The following is a 17123-nucleotide window of genomic DNA, read 5'->3' as shown; positions in this document are numbered from 1 at the left end:
TTTGCATTGTCCTGCAAAGTAAACGTAATAAATACAAAAGAAGAATCTGTAAACACACTTGTTCTAGCCTGTGTACTCTGGTGTAAAGTCTCGTAACCTGCAGCCAGATCATCACAGTCTTTCACATGATCTCCTCAACATTGGCATAGATGTCCTCTTCTTTCTCCATATCTCAATGATGATGATAACTGGTACTGTGTGTAAAGTCTCTGTTGTTCTGTCTCTGTCTTTGTATGCTGTCTGTCTCATCGATGCTCTGAATGTCCTTACAGTCCAAATTGCAATGAGGTGAAAGAAATGTGTATACACTCTGTGTGTGTGTGTGTGTGTGTGTAGAGAGAGAGAGAAGAGAGAGAGAGAGAGAGGTGGGGGTGGGAGTTCTGTTCCCCTACAATCCATATTAAGACAACAATATTCAATGGGGGGAATAAAATACCATAACAGTTGTATTTTCACTTTGGTTTGAAAATATTTATAATTGTATCACATGGACAGAGAAATTATGCCTGAATGTACAATACATCTTCAAACATTTGTTCTGTTAACTTTCAAAATATGTGTTTAATATCATCCACTAGAGCTCAAATGTATTAGTAAGTAGCCTATAATTATCATCCCATCTGACAAAGAAATAAACACAAATTGAAGCATGCGACTTGCCTTGTTAACAGTTTACTGTTAGATGATTAGATTAGATTTGACCCTGCATGTCAATTCACTACTAAGCGCAAACCAGATGGGATGGGCGTATCGCTGCAGAATGCTGTGGTAGCCATGCCATTAAGTGTGCCTTTTGAATTCTAAATAAATCACAGACAGTGTCACCAGCAAAGCACCCCCCACTACATCACCCCTCCTCCTCCATGCTTCACCGGTGGGAACCACACGTGCAGAGATCCATCCGTTCATCTACTCTGCATCACACAAGACACAGCGGTTGCGAACCAAAAATCCAAAATTTGGACTCATCAGACCAAAGGACAGATTTCCACCAGTCTAATGTCCATTGCTCGTGTTTCTTGGCCAAGCAAGTCTCTTTTTCCTATTTGTGTCCTTTAAGTAGTGGTTTCTTTGCAGCAATTTGACCTTGAAGGCTCTCTTCTGAGCAGTTGATTTTGAGACGTGTCTGTTTCTTGAACTCTGTGAAGCATTTATTTGGCCTGCCAATCTGAGGTGCAGTTAACTCAATGAACGTATCCTCTGTACAGAGGTAACTCTGGGTCTTCCTTTCTGAAAGTCCAGTTTCATCATAGCGCTTGATGGTTTTTGCGACTGCACTTGAAGAAACTTTCAAAGTTCTTTGAAATTTTCCGGATTGACTGGCTTTCATGTCTTAAAATAATGATGGACTGTTGTTTCTCTTTGCTTTTTTGAGCTGTTCTTACCATAACATGACTTGCGTCTTTTACCAAATAGGGCTATCTTATGTATACCACCCCTACCTTGTCACAACGCAACTGTTTGGCTGAAATGTATTAACCTCTCTGGGATATCGGGATGCTAGCATCCCACCGCAACAACAGCCAGTTGAAATTGCAAGGCGCCAAATTTCAAAACAACAGAAAAAATTTCTCAAACATACAAGAATTTTACACCATTTTTATAGATAAACTTGTTGTAAATTCCAGCCACAGTGTCCGATTTAAAAAGGCTTTTTCATGAAAGCAACACCAAACGATTATGTTAGGTCAGCACCTAGTCACAGAAAACACAGCCATTTTTCAGCCAAAGAGAGGAGTTCACAAAAAAGCAGAAATAGAGATAAAATGAATCACTAACCTTTGATGTCTTCATCAGATTGACACTCTAGGACTTCATGTTACACAATAAATGTATGTTTTGTCGATAAAGTTCATATTTTATATCCCAAAAAATCTTAGTTTACATTGGCGCGTTATGTTCAGTAATGTTTGCCTCCAAAACTTTCCGGTGATTTTGCAGAGAGACACATTACATTTACAGAATACTCATAATAAACATTGTCTAAAAAGATACAATTGTTATGCATGGAATTATAGATAAACTTTTTCCTTAATGCAACCACGTGTCAGATTCAAAAAAAACATTTTGGAAAAAGCACACCATACAATAATCTGAGTACGGCGCTCAGACACAAAAACAAGCCATACAGATACCCGCCATGTTTGTGGAGGTCAACAGGAAATCAGGAAATAGCATTATAAATATTCACTTACCTTTGATGATCTTCATCAGAATGCACTCCCAGGAATCCCAGTTCCACAATAAATGTTTGTTTTGTTTCGATAAAGTCCATAATTTATGTCCAAATATTGCCTTTTTGTTTCGCGGTTTAGTAACACAAATCCCAAACTCAGGAGGCACGGGCCTCAGGCGAAAGTTCAGCGAAAGTCATATTACAGTTGTGTAGAAACATGTCAAACGAAGTATAGAATCAATCTTTAGGATTTTTTATCATAAATCTTCAATAATGTTTCAACCGAAGAATTCCTTTGTCTGTAGAAATGCAATGGAACGCAGCTAACTCTCACGGGAGCGCGGCGAGACTGACGCTCGTGGCACTCTGCCAGACCCCTGACTCAATCAGCTCTCATTCCCCCCTCCTTCACAGTAGAAGCACCAAACAAGGTTCTAAAGACTGTTGACATCTAGTTGGAAATTGCTTTGCCTTAGAAGTGCAAACACTGTATATTCGATAGACAATGACTTGAAAAACTACAACCTCAGATTTATCTCTCACACCTTTGTGTGTTTGGTGACAGTAAAGTTGTTACGACCTACTGCCACCAACCACGCTTTTCTGAGCTCTACATCGACTGGGAAACGATGGAAGCTCACAATACCATTACATTTGGAAGAAACTGAACAATGTTCATTAGCACCTCCTTCGCGGGGCTGTAATTTAAACGTAGTCATTGCGAACTATTTCAGTCAGAAAAGCATCGGCGACAGTTAGCTAGCTAGTAAGCTAATGATAAAAACAATAGCAGAACTCGCTCCGGAAGTCATCAACCCGGTCAGAAGTAAATTAGAACGTTGGAGGCGGTATAATGCATAGTGCTAAGAAACGTATGCCAACTTCTCCACTTACTGCGCCTCTTGTGACAACAATGGAAATGTCAGCTGACGTGCCCCTGATTGAGTTCGCCTTTGCATTAATGGCGCTGCCCATGCTTTTACAGATGCTATAATGGCACAGATACAAAGATGCTCCCGAGTGGCGCAGTGGTCCAAGGCACTGCATCTCAGAGCAAAAGGCATCACTACAGTCCCTGGTTTGATTCCAGGCTGTGTCTCATAAGGCAGTGCACAATTGGCTCAGCGTCGTCCGGGTTTGGCCGTGGTAGGCCGTCATTGTAAATAAGAATTTGTTCTTAACTGACTTGCCTAGTTAAATAAATATATATATATTTTTTTTTTGAGTCCTCTATCCCTCTGAATGGCCTGTTGTTCACACATGTACCTGCCCTCTCACTGGATAGAATGTTCCCACCTGATCTCGCCTCCTCCCACCTGCCTTCCATGTTTGAGGACATGTATTTCTATTGGTAGTGGTCACCTGACCATCTTGTCCATATAATAGACAATCTTTGATTGCAATGAATTAAATTCTACTTCCTGTTACTCAAATTCTACATCCTTTAGATGGTGTATGGTTGTGGTGGATTTCAACTCATGAGTCAATTCCAAAATTCTGAATTGAGCCCAACCCTGATTCACCATTAATAGTACAAACCTAAGATACAACAGAGGATCAGATAAATGCCATGACCTTGTTTGTACCCTTTTCATTGTAAACCTGACTCTAAGACTTTAGTTTTTAGCTCAAATCGTTCAGACTAGACAGATGATTTCGTGAATAGTAAATTTTCGGTATCCTCTTATGTCTGGCAATTAATTCGGTATCCTCTTATGTCTGGCAATTAAAGGCGCTGACAAGTGCCTATCCACCACATATGCGAATGGCTGACACAGGCGGATTCAGTGGAATGTGACGCAACCCATGCAAATAAACAGAAAGTCTCTAGCGTAAACACAAGGGGGGGCTTTTCTCAATTGGATTTGCTCAACTCATGGAAGACGGGTGGGAGGAGGCGAGATCAGGTGGGAACATTCTACCATTGGGAGGGCTGGTACATGTGTGAATAACAGGTCATAGAGACAGATAGAGGACTCATTGAAATATTTTAACTTTTTTATTTAACCTTTTTTTAACTAGGCAAGTCAGTTAAGAACAAATTCTTATTTACAATGGCGGCCTATCCCGGCCAAACCCGGACGGCGCTGAGCCAATTGTGCGCCGCCCTAGGGAACTCCCAATCACAGCCGGATGTGATACAGCCTAGAATCGAACCAGGGACTGTAGTGACGCCTCTTGCACTGAGATGCAATGCCTTAGACTGCTGCGCCACTCTGGAGCATTTTTGTATCTGTGCCATTATAGCATCTGTAACAGCATGGGCAGCACCATTAATGCTATCTCTATTTTAAAGTAGTCTGTTTCCTTCTTCTTCATTGGCTGATTGCTCCCTTCTCATAGGAATCCTCACCCAGTTGACTTCTTTAAAGTGGTCGAAGCCCTCAATGGCAATGTCCATGCTAAAACAGGTTATATCTATGATGAGTCCTCTATCTATCTCTATGACAACAGGCACAAATCAGAATATAAAGTCATTTTTTTCAAAGTTGCCAAAATGCCACGTGTGTCCACATATGTGCATTCATAACAACCTAACCATTATGAAACTTTTATTCTATCAAATAAGTATCACGTAGCAAATTAGCAATTAAGTTTTTTGTTGACCAAATTCGACACCATCATGTACCTCAATACAAAATGTTCTCACTTCACGGGCTTATTTTTGTGGATAGATTGTAATGATTTTCCTCCTCGTCGTCTGAAGAGGAGTAAGAGATGTCGGACCAATACGCAGCGTGGTAAGTGTCCATATTCAATTTAATAACTGAATACAAAAATAACAACGTGAATGATTCAAAACGAAAACAAAACAGTGCCGTATGGTGAAAACACAGACACAGGATACAACCACCCACAACACACAATGACAAACAGGCTACATAAATATGGCTCCCAATCAGAGACAACGACTGACACCTGCCTCTGATTGAGAACCATATTAGGGCAAACACATAGAAACAGACAACCTAGACATACAACATAGAATGCCCACCCACATCACACCCTGACCAAACAAAACATAGAAACATACAAAGCAAACTATGGTCAGGGCGTGCCATAGATTTTGCCGGCTGAGTATAACCTCCTCTTCTCTGGTGCAATTCAAATAAATTCCACTCAGTTATAAAACATGATTCATTGAATCTGACAGGTCACACTTCCAGATACCAAAGATTATAGCACTTTTCTCTGGAAACAATGTTATTGTACTCTTTTAACCTTAGTGCTTAGAATAGCCAATTAATTATACTTCCAACAAATGTGATCTCTTCTTTTTGAAGGCCTCAGGCCAGGGTCAACTTGTGGGTTAAACTAATGTATTCTGGGAAACATAATATTTTCCCCATATTGAACGAAATGTAAGTGATTAGTTAAGTATAATAACTTCGCATGCAGGTTTTGTTTTCCTTAGTCTCTTAAAAGGAATGACCGTCTCAAATCTATTGTTTCAACAATATTGTATGTGCCTGTATTTAACGACATCTTTAATGTTTTATGTACAAGTATATTTGTATAGACTACTACACCTAATATAGAATAGCGTTTTCATTTCTCTGAATTAAATTCTATTTCCTTTAATTCAATTCCATATCCTGTTTACTACTTCTATTGGAATTCAATTCAAATTCAATAATTTAATTGGAATTTATCAGACATTCTCAATTCAATTCTGAATTGAGCCCAACCCTGTTTCCAATGGAAGATTGACAGTATCATTTAAAACAACTGATATTCCCATTCGGGTCAGCATTCTCTGATGTGACCCTCCAACCATCTTTTGAGGTACCATTTGAAAGTTAACATTTCTATTGTGTTCTCATTTTAGCACATTTAACAGACAAAACATGACTCCCACCCTGTATCCAAGACCATACTGAATTAAGCCCAACCCTGCTGTGAATCTCTTCCGGGAGGAAATCACAAGTGTATCCCAGACCAACCTCACGGATTGAGACTGTGTCTGTGCCTCGACCTAGGTTGGGCAAAACTAAACATGGCGGTGTTCGCCTTAGCAATCTCACTAGGATAAAGACCTGCTCCATTCCTGCCATTATTGAAAGAGATCGTGATACCTCACATCTCAAAATAGGGCTACTTAATGTTAGATCCCTCACTTCAAAGGCAGTTATAGTCAATGAACTGATCATAATCTTGATGTGATTGGCCTGACTGAAACATGGCTTAAGCCTGATGAATTTACTGTGTTAAATGAGGCCTCACCTCCTGGTTACACTAGTGATCATATCCCCCGTGCATCCTGCAAAGGCGGATGTGTTGCTAACATTTACGATAGCAAATTTCAATTTACAAACAAAAAAAATGAAGTTTTCGTCTTTTGAGCTTCTAGTCATGAAATCTATGCAGCCTACTCAATCACTTTTTATAGCTACTGTTTACAGGCCTCCAGGTCCATATACAGCGTTCCTCACTGAGTTCCCTGAATTCCTATCAGACCTTGTAGTCATAGCAGATAATATTCTAATTTTTGGTGATTTTAATATTCATATGGAAAAGTCCACAGACCCACTCCAAAAGGCTTTTGGAGCCATCATCGACTCAGTGGGTTTTGTCCAACATGTCTCTGGACCTACTCACTGCCACAGTCATACTCTGGACCTAGTTTTGTCCCATGGAATAAATGTTGTGGATCTTAATGTTTTTCCTCATAATCCTGGACTATCGGACCACCATTTTATTACGTTTGCAATCGCAACAAATAATCTGCTCAGACCCCAACCAAGGAGCATCAAAGTCGTGCTATAAAATTCTCAGACAACACAAAGATTTCTTGATGCCCTTCCAGACTCCTTCTGCCTACCCAAGGACGTCAGAGGACAAAAAATCAGTTAACCACCTAACCTGAGGAACTCAATTTAACACTTGCGCAATACACCTAGATGCCGTTGCACCCCTAAAAACTAAAAACATTGTCAATAAGAAAACTAGCTCCCTGGTATACAGAAAATACCCGAGCTCTGAAGCAGCTTCCAGAAAATTGGAACGGAAAAAGCGCCAACCAAACTGGAAGTCTTCGACTAGCTTGGAAAGACAGTACATGGCAGTATCGAAGAGCCCTCATGCTGCTACTCATCCTACTTTTTCCAACTTAATTGAGGAAAATAAGAACTCCAAAATGTATTTTTGGATACTGTTGCAAAGCTAACTAAAAAGCAGCATTCCCCAAGTGAGGATGGCTTTCACTTTCAGCGTAATAAATTCATGAACTTTCTTTGAGGAAAGATCAATGATCATTAGAAAGCAAATTACGGACTCCTCTTTAAATCTGCGTATTCTCCAAAGCTAGTACTATCTGAGTCTGCACAACTCTGCCAGGACCTAGGATCAAGAGAGACATCTAAGTGTTTTAGTACTATATCTCTTGACACAATGATGAAAATAAACATAATCCTATGTTGACATAATAAACGGCTCTCTATCCACCGGATGTGTATCAAACTTCACTAAAAGTGGCAGTAAAAAGCCTCTCTTGAAAGCCAAACCTTGACCCAGAAAAATAATAAAAACTATCGGCCTATATCGAATCTTCCATTCCTCTCAAAAAATGGTGAAAAAAGCTGTTGCGCAGCAACTCACCTGCTTCCTGAAGACAAACAATGTATAACGAAATGCTTCAGTCTGGTTTTAGACCCCTCATATGCACTTGAGACTGCACTTGTGAAGGTGGAAATGACCTTTTAATGGGCATCAGACCGAGGCTCTGCATCTGTCCTCGTGCTACTAGACCTTAATGCTGCCTTTGATACCATCGATCCAACACATTCTTTTGGAGAGACTGGAAACCAATTGGTCTAACACGGACAAGTTCTGGCTGGTTTAGATCTTATCTGTCGGAAAGATATCAGTTTGTCTCTGTGAATGGTTTGTCCTCTGCCAAATCAACTGTACATTTCGGTGTTCCTCGGTTCCGTTTTTAGGACCACTTTGTTTTTCACTATATATTTTTACCTCTTGGGGATGTCATTCGAAAACATAATGTTAACTTTCACTGCTATGCGGATGATACACAGCTGTACATTTCAATGAAACTGGTGAAGCCCCAAAATTGCCCTCGCTAGAAGCCTGTGTTTTTAGACTAAGGAAGTGGATGGCTTGAATAACGTTCTTACTTTAAACTCGGACAAAACAGAGATGCTTGTTCTAGGTCCAAGAAACAAAGAGATCTTCTCTTATTAAATCTGACATTAATCTTGATGGTTGTAAAGTCGTCTCAAATAAAAGTGTGAGAACCTCGGCGTTATCTGGGCCCTGATCTCTCTTTGATGAACATCAAGACTGTTTTCAGGACAGCTTTTTTCCATCTACGTAACATTGCAAAAATCAGAAATTTTTTTTTCTGTCCAAAAATGATGCAGAAAAATTAATCCATGCTTTTGTTAACTTCTAGGTTAGACTACTGCAATGCTCTTCTTTCTGGCTACCGGTTATAAGCACTAAATAAACTTCAGTTAGTGCTAAATAACGGCTGCTAGAATCCTGACTAGAACAGAAATTTGATCATATTTATCCAGTGCTAGCTTCCCTACACTGGCTTTCCTGTTAAGGCAAGGGCTGATTTCAAAGTTTTCCTGTTAACCTATAAAGCTTTACATGGGCTTGCTCCTACCTATCTTTCGAGTTGGTCCTGCAGTACATACCTACACGTGCGTACGGTCACAAGACGCAGGCCTCCTAATTGTCCCTAGAATTTATAAACAAAAACAGCTGGAGGCAGGGCTTTCTCCTATAGATCTCATTTTTATGGAATAGTCTGCCTACCCATGTGAGAGATGCAGACTCGGTCTCAACCTTTAAAGTCTTTACTAAAGAAGACTTATCTCTTCAGTAAGGTCATATGATTGAGTGTAGTCTGGCCAGGAGTGTGAAGGTGAACGGAAGGCTCTGTAGTAACGAACCGCCCTTGCTGTCTCTGCCTGGCCGGTTCCCTCTCTCCACTGGGATTCTCTGCCTCAAACCCTAATTACATTTACATTTACATTTAAGTCATTTAGCAGACGCTCTTATCCAGGGCGATTTACAAATTTGGTGCATTCACCTTATGACATGCCAGTGGAACAGCCACTTTACAATAGTGCATCTAAATCTTTTAAGGGGGGCGGGGGGGGGGGGGTGAGAAGGATTACTTTATCCTATCCTAGGTATTACAGGGGCTGAGTCACTGGCTTACTGGTGCTCTTTTCTGCCGTCCCTAGGAGGGGTGCGTCACTTGAGTGGGTTGAGTTACTGACGTGATCTTCCTGTCTGGGTTGGGCCCCCCCTGGGTTTGTGCTGTGGTTGGGAGATCTTTGTGGGCTATACTTGGCTTGTCTCAGGATGGTAAGTTGGTGGTGAAGATATCCTTCTAGTGGTGTGGGGGCTGTGCTTTGGCAAAGTGGGAGGGTTTATATCCTTCCTGTTTGGCCCTGTCCCGGGGGTTATATCGGATGGGGCCACAGTTTCCTGACCCCTCCTGTCTCAGCTCCAGTATTTATGCTGCGAGTAGTTTGTGTTCGGGGGGCTAGGGTCAGTTGCTTATATCTGGAGTACTTCTCCTGCCTTATCCGGTGTCCTGTGTGAATTTAAAAAAAAATTAATGTTTGTGAATTTAAGTATGCTCTCTCTAATTCTCTCCTTCTTTCTTTCTTTCTCTCTCTCAGAGGACCTGAGCCCTAGGACCATGCGTGCCAGGACAATACTACCGGGCATGATGACTCCTTGCTGTCCCCGTACACCTGGCCTTGCTTGCTGTTCCAGTTTCAACTGTTCTGCCTGCGGCTATGGAACCCTGACCTGTCCACCGGACGTGCTACCTGTCCAGACCTGCTGTTTTCAACTCTCTAGAGACCGCAGGAGCGGTAGAGAATACTCTTAATGATCGGCTATGAAAGCCAACTGACATTTACTCCTCTGATTATTATTTGACCATGCTGGTCATTTATGAACATTTGAACATCTTGGCCATGTTCTGTTATAATCTCACCCGGCACAGCCAGAAGAGGACTGGCACCCTCATATGCCTGGTTCCTCTTAGTTTTTCCTAGATTTTGGCCTTTCTAGGGAGTTTTTTCCTAGCCGCCGTGCTTCTACACCTGCATTGCTTGCTGTTTGGGGTTTTAGGCTGGGTTTCTGTACAGCACTTTGAGATATTAGCTGATGTACGAAGGGCTATATAAAATAAACTTGATTTGATTGTGACATCAGACTGCGATGGAGGATTCTGGCCAACAGGGGGAGACCTTGCCACACACGAGGGAGAACGTACAGCCCTTACTCTGAGGAGCAAGTGTAATACTGTATCTCTTCATTATTTTCATATGCCTGGACTTATATACTGAATCTACTTCCTATTGACATTGCTTCTGTAGCTCATCTCACTGTGCAACAACATTTAGAGCTAAGTACAGTAGGCGGCAGCATTCGGAATTTTGGATGAAAGCATGCCCAAATTAAACTGCCTGCTTCTCGACCCAGCAGATATGATATGCATATAACTGGTAGATTTGGATAGAAACACTCTAAAGTTTCCAAAACTGTTAAAATAGTGTCTGTGAGTATAACAGAACTGATTTGGCAGGCGAAAACCGGAGAAAAATCCATTCAGGAAGTAGTTTTTTTGGTTGGTTTTGTAGTTTTCTATCAATGCCATTAAAGTATCCATTGACTTAGGACTCAAATTGCTGTTCCTATGCCTTCCACCAGATGTCAAAAGTCTTTAGAATTGTTTCAGGTTTGTATTCTGAAAATTGAGGAAGTAAGAGCAGTCTGAATGGTGGACCCTAAAGTGTTCCAGAGCTTTTTCATGCGCACGACCGAGAGAGTGCCTTTCTGTTTTACCTTTTTATTGACAATGTTATTGTCCGGTTGAAATATTATCGATTATTTAGGCTAAAAACAACCTGAGGATTGAATATAAACATCGTTTGACATGCTTCTATGAACTTTACGGATACAATTTGGATTTTTGGTCTGCCTGTAGTGACTGTTTTGAGCCTGTGGATTACTGAAGAAAACGCGCAAACAAAATGGAGGTTTTTGGGTATAAAGAGACTTTATCGAACAAAAGGAACATTTATTGAGTAAATGAATGTCTGCTGAGTGCAACCATATGAAGATCATCAAAGGTAAGGGATCCATTTTATCTCTATTTCTGACTTGTGTAACTCTTCTACTTGGCTAGTTACTGTTTGTAATGATTTGTCTGCTGGGCTATGTTCTCAAATAATCGTAAGGTATGCTTTCGCCGTAAAGCATTTTTTAAATCTGACACCGGGTTGGATTCACAAGAAGTTCATCTTTAAACCTATGTAAAATATGTTTTGTTTTTAGAATTTTTAGAATTAGTATTTCTGTATTTGAATTTGGCGCCAGGCAGTTTCACTGGCTGTTGAAGAGGTGGGATGCTAACGTCTCACGTACCCTAGAGAGGTTTTTAACTGACTTGCCTAATTAAATAAAGGTTCAATTTAAAAATACAAAAAAGTGCACTAGAGACAATAATAGAAATAGTTTCATTCAGAATGTTTCTCTCTTATAGGCATGCATACATACTTGTACACCTGCAAAAATTCCTAAACAATCTAATCTGAATTCTCTCTCTATCTGTGTGTGTGTGTGTGTGTGTGTGTGTGTGTGTGTCCCAGCAGCGGGAGGAGTCAGAGAGAAGCTCCAATCAGAGCTGGAGGGAGGTGCGTGTCATTGTGTGATGGAACCCCAGCAGGACAAGAGGTGCGGAGCCACTGCCTCACACACTCCTATGTGGAACTCCTCATCACAGAGGGCAACGGCCAATGGCACAACGATAGGCATGCTGCCACGCGACCCGTAAGGCCACCATCAGATATGCCCACTGCTAATGAGGAAGTAACGATCAAGCTTGACGATATCTTCAAACCACCGCTATCTCCGGATCGGCCTCAAGCAAAAAAACGTCCTGACGAAGGGACCCGCAGGCTCAGGGAAGACGGCGAGTGTCCAGAAGTTTGTTTTGAACTGAGCCCAGAACAGAGCCAATCAGGAAGTCGACTTCTTGTTTGTCTTTCCCTTCAGTGAACTCAATTGGCTGATAGACCGGAGCTTCAGTCTGAGTGGCCTCATCAGCCACTTCCACTTGTCCATGACGTCGGAGAGTGAGAACCCCGGTCTGGATCTGAGTCGGTCTAAGGTGGTCTTCATCTTGGACGATTTGGACCAATTCAACCTTCCCCTGGAACTTGAAAGCATATCAGTAGAGTCTGACATCAATAAGGAGATGCCGTTGCCCATCCTCCTAGCGAACCTCATCTGGTGTCAGCTGCTTCTTCCCTCTGCCTACGTCTGGGTGATCACCAGGCCTGCGGCCRCCAGGTTCATCCCCATCGACTTCCTCCCCCGACAACGGTGCTTAAGGGAGATACGGTGCTTTGACGACACCCAGAAGAGGGAGTTCTTTTGAAAGAGGTTTGGCGATCAGAGTCTGGTGCCACAAAGCTATCGCCCTAGTCATGAAAGCTATTGCCCTAGAGTCATCACGGAACCTCTGCATCCTGTGCCAAACACCGTTGTGCTGTGAGGTGTTGACAGCCATTTTAGAAAACACTGAGGCAGGAGAGTGTATTGAGATATAGTTGCGTCAGAGTGTCTATGTTCACTTTTTGTTTGTTCGGATCGGTTTGAAGAACGATCAAAATGGTGAACACTCAGAATCAATCAAAGGTTGTTCGTAAGCAAGGGAAGCTGGCTTTTCTACCACAGGAGAGAGGAAGCCTCATATTCAGCAAGAGCGATGTGAAGGTATGCGGAATCGCCGTCTCTCAAAGTTCCACATTCCACAGGTTGTGTAGGCTGCTCATCGCAGGGTGCGAGATGTACCTGATGGAAATGTACCGCTTAGCATACACAGACATTCAACACTACCTAGCTGCCCTGCAAGTGTTTCTCACCTACACAAATAAAAGGAGAAACCTACTACTCCAACCTACTACACTCTTTGATCGATTGAAAGGGACGTTCAGGAGAGCAACCATTTTAGACCTCCACAGATGCTCCGTGTACAGGGTTTTACGGAATACGCACGGAACTTATGACCTCTTCCTCTTTGGCCTCTCAACGACACACAACCAGACTCTCTTAGATCTAGCATGTCTAGGAAACATTTTAAAGATCACAGGCTCCAAGGGGATCACAGAAATCACGGCGGAGTACATTAAGCAGGCGATCGAGGCTGAGCCTTACCCTCATACCACCCTGGTGCTTTTCCGCGGTCTGCGGGAGCTAGGGGACACCTCGCTGGGCAGGGAAGTCCGACGCTACCTTGCCTCCGAGTCCCGGTGGGGGTTCCTGCAGGAACCCGACCAATGCTGGGAGCTGATGGACATGCTTTGAGCAGGCTGGGAGATGTAGAGGGAAGTGTTTAGGGGAATGGAACATTTGAGTTGGATGCGCCGAATCAATATGTGGAGCTTTTGGATGCAGACGGTATTGGGGGACAGACACTGACAGACACTGGCAGGTCTACTAGAAAGACATCACTACTGTATGAATGGTCTACTAGGGAGACTTCACCACAGACTGTACTGCCACATCTACCAAATTGCCACTGCAGAGACTGTTGAGGGATTTCGAGTTTAGAGAGGTGTATAGGTACATTAGGAAGCTAGGTTTGAGTGTTTTATATGTAGAGAGAGAAAGTGATGATTGCAATCCATGTTTATGGCTCTGAGTAGTGGGTAGTAGTGTCTACTGAAAAATCTTAAAATCAATGAATTGATTATTCAAACAAACAAACGTTATTGGCTTAGAGCTTTGTACAAACTGACTTGCCAGTCACATGGCAGAAGTCATAGCGCAGTTGAGGTTGGTCATAGTGCCAATAGACTCCAGGTACAAGTGCCACGTCAGAGCACCTCCCCATTTGTTTGGTACCTTCTTTACCGCCACCACCCTGAACAGCTCGTAGGGTGGCACCAGCACATTGAGGCCTGAAGAGGAGCGGCAGTTTCACGGATGTGAGCGGGGCAGCAGGTGCCCGTGGCACGTCTGGATGGTCAGGTCAATGTTGGAGCTGTACCGCCGCGTGGATGCCAGAACAAAGTGCCCGGTGCGCACCTGATCCCCAAACCCCCCTCGCAAGTTGTCCCCGCGCCCACTGTCAGCATACACCAGCAGGCAGCCCTTCCCATCCTGCTCCGCCTCTGCCTTCTCCCGCCCTATCAGGAGCAAGAAGTAGAGGGACTTGAACAGGAAGTACTGGCGGTAAACATTTGCGTTGGGGCCCAGAGATCTTGCTTCCACGTCGAAGATCAAAGGGAAGGTGCRGTTGTATGTGTTTGTGTAGAGGGTCAGCGCTGTGACATGGAGGTCGGTGAGGTTCGCCACCGTCACATTGCAGCGTTCAGCTTGYGACCAGGCGGTGGWGAAAGARGGGCTGGCCTGGCGTTCCCTGGTCAGAAGGTTGCCCGTGGTGATATTCCCCATCAGCTCCTCCTTGCACGTCGGGTAGCTGTCGTCCACCGAGTTCGGTTCCATGTTCAACTGCTCCTCGCACAGGCACTGCCGAGGACAGCTATTCAGCATTACAATTATTCTGGCACTACTGAGAACAGCCATAAAGCATTACAATCATTATGGCACAGCTGAGGACAGCTATACAGTGTTAGAATCATTCTGGCACTGGTGAGGACAGCTATTCAGTGTTGGCATGTATACTGTATATGGCTACATATATAAATATAAAGCTCTGGCTTCCTGTAAATTGTGTCACCGATATATTCAAATAATATGTACAACTGGAATCACCCACCTCTGCACTGTTGACTGTAGTGAGCATTGTTGCCAAGAGCAACAGGACTCCTGCCAAGTAATTCATAATAATGCAGGTTGACAGCAAAACAACCCGTTGATTTCCTAATTTCCTAATACTGGTATTTTTACAATGTAGCAACATGACCGATGAATCTTAGTAAGTTATAACTGCTAGAACCTGAGGTTTATCATCTAATGTGGAGTTAAAACACAAACTAATGTGTATATAATTCAATTGACTTTCAAATTGACATTAAAACAACATTTTGTGTTTTCTGATTATTATCTACTTGTGTGCCAGCAAGTGTGTGTCTTTCCCGGATCTCTGTCTTCTCAGTCCCAGATAGTTTTAGCTGACACTTTAGGTCTAGCCTGATAAGTCAGACTCTGAGACAAACAGCGTCACAGAAATCACCTTACAAGAATTGAATGATCTGAGCTTGTTCTGGGTCGAACGCTAGTGTAGACTACCCACAGAGACAAACTCTGTCTTGAAGCTAACCTCCTTCAGTGGGTGTATCTCAATAGTCCTCAGTGGCTTCCTCTCCTCTGCTTCAAATGCACTGATCTGAAACGTGGGACAGGTGAAAGCAATATTGTGGATGTATTTGCTTTCAGCAGTTCTGTTTTTAACCCACATGAATTCAGAAAGGTGACTATTGAGATTAAACTACTGTTTGACCCAGCGTGCACTGACCCTCAACGCCCACACATGAATTGGCCAATATCACCCACACTCACTCTCTCCCAATCCTAGAGACATGATATTAAGTCATTATATTAAGTCTTCAGCATTTAGTACAAGAACCAAGTGTCTACAAGATCCATTTGTATTTTACTCACTGTGTTTTAGTGAGAGTTGTTCCATCCACCCATTTCCAGGTGCCTTCCTTCATTGCCTCAGTCAGACCAATCCAGAACTTCAGATTGTTAGCCAATGTATTCCACAAACACCTGGGGAAAACATATTTAGTATGTGTAATATCTCTGCATGTCTGTATCTGTCGCTCTCCCTCTCTTTCACCTTCTCTCTTACCTGTTTGTCTCTACTGTTTATGATCACAAGGTCCGCTCCTCTCTTTATACATCCTGCTCTGACTCCCAAGTTTTCTTCTCTTTAAAGAGGTAATAACAGCTAGACTTGAATCTCCTCCAACTGACAGGACAGCATCCTGCAGAAGGAAAGCATATCGGTCAATAAAGTCATAACTTCAATATATCACAATACTTTTTTCACATCAACTCAAATTCTCAGTTATTTGCATACTATACATACTCACCCAGTTCTTCTGAGATCTTTCTTTCCAGCTCTAGTCACTCCTGCTCCCGCTCTCCCTCTATGGCGCTCGAGGGCGCCAGACTGCCTTCATTACGCACACCTGTCACCATCATTATGCACAGCTGCGCATCATTGGACTCACCTGGACTCTATTACCTTGTTGATTGCCCCTCCTATATTTATCTGTTCCTTGGTTAGATCCGGGTGTCAGCATTATTGTCTTTATGTGTTCATGTCCAGATGCTGTCATGTCCTGTTCCATGTCCGTTGCCATTAAATGTTCACTCCCTGTACCTGCTTCTCGTCTCCCAGTGTCTGTCCTCACAGAATGCTGACACCACTGTTAGAAGCATCAAGGAGTTTGTTTTAGTTGGTGACGTTGGGTCCGGGTGCTATTGCCTAGGGAACAGGACGCGCCTCAGCTAGCTTGTTGAGCTTCCATGTCTTAGCTGGCTCGAGAGGTCGTCTAGCCTCGGTGGTCTCGTCCGGCGCCCACCCCACGTCATGCTTCAGCTGGATCGTCAGGCTCCCACACCTCTGCCGGTTCGTCGGGCTTCTACGCTCCAGCCGGCTTGTCCAGCGCCCATGCCTCGACTGGCCCGTCAGGCTTCGCCCAGGTGGGATGCTGGGTGGGGGTACTGTCACGACTGCTCCCGCTCTACCTCTCTGGCGCTCGAAGGCGCCAGACTGCCTTCACTACGCACACCTGTCACCATCGTTATACGCACCTGTGCTTCCTCACCGGTCACCATCACGCGCAGCTGCGCATCATTGGACTCACCTGGACTCCTTTAATTTGTTGATTGACCCTCCTATATCTGTCTGTTTCCTTGGTTAGATCCCTGTGTCAGCATTAATGTCGTTGTGTTCCTGTCCAGACGCTGTTCT

At 43.2% G+C, this 17123-nt stretch overlaps 1 protein-coding gene and 1 pseudogene across 5 annotated transcripts in view; one reads left to right on the top strand and one right to left on the bottom strand.

Moving 5' to 3' along the window:
* Positions 1-17123, top strand: part of LOC111964465 (SLAM family member 5) — a 141575-nt gene that overhangs the window by 39791 nt on the left and 84661 nt on the right. The window lies entirely within an intron of this gene.
* On the bottom strand, positions 13959-15042 carry LOC139028431 (ecto-ADP-ribosyltransferase 4-like; annotated as a pseudogene).

This window comes from Salvelinus sp. IW2-2015, linkage group LG1 (genome assembly GCF_002910315.2).
Source record: "Salvelinus sp. IW2-2015 linkage group LG1, ASM291031v2, whole genome shotgun sequence".
Taxonomy (NCBI): domain Eukaryota; kingdom Metazoa; phylum Chordata; class Actinopteri; order Salmoniformes; family Salmonidae; genus Salvelinus; species Salvelinus sp. IW2-2015.
This window is presented reverse-complemented; position numbering and strand designations above follow the sequence as displayed.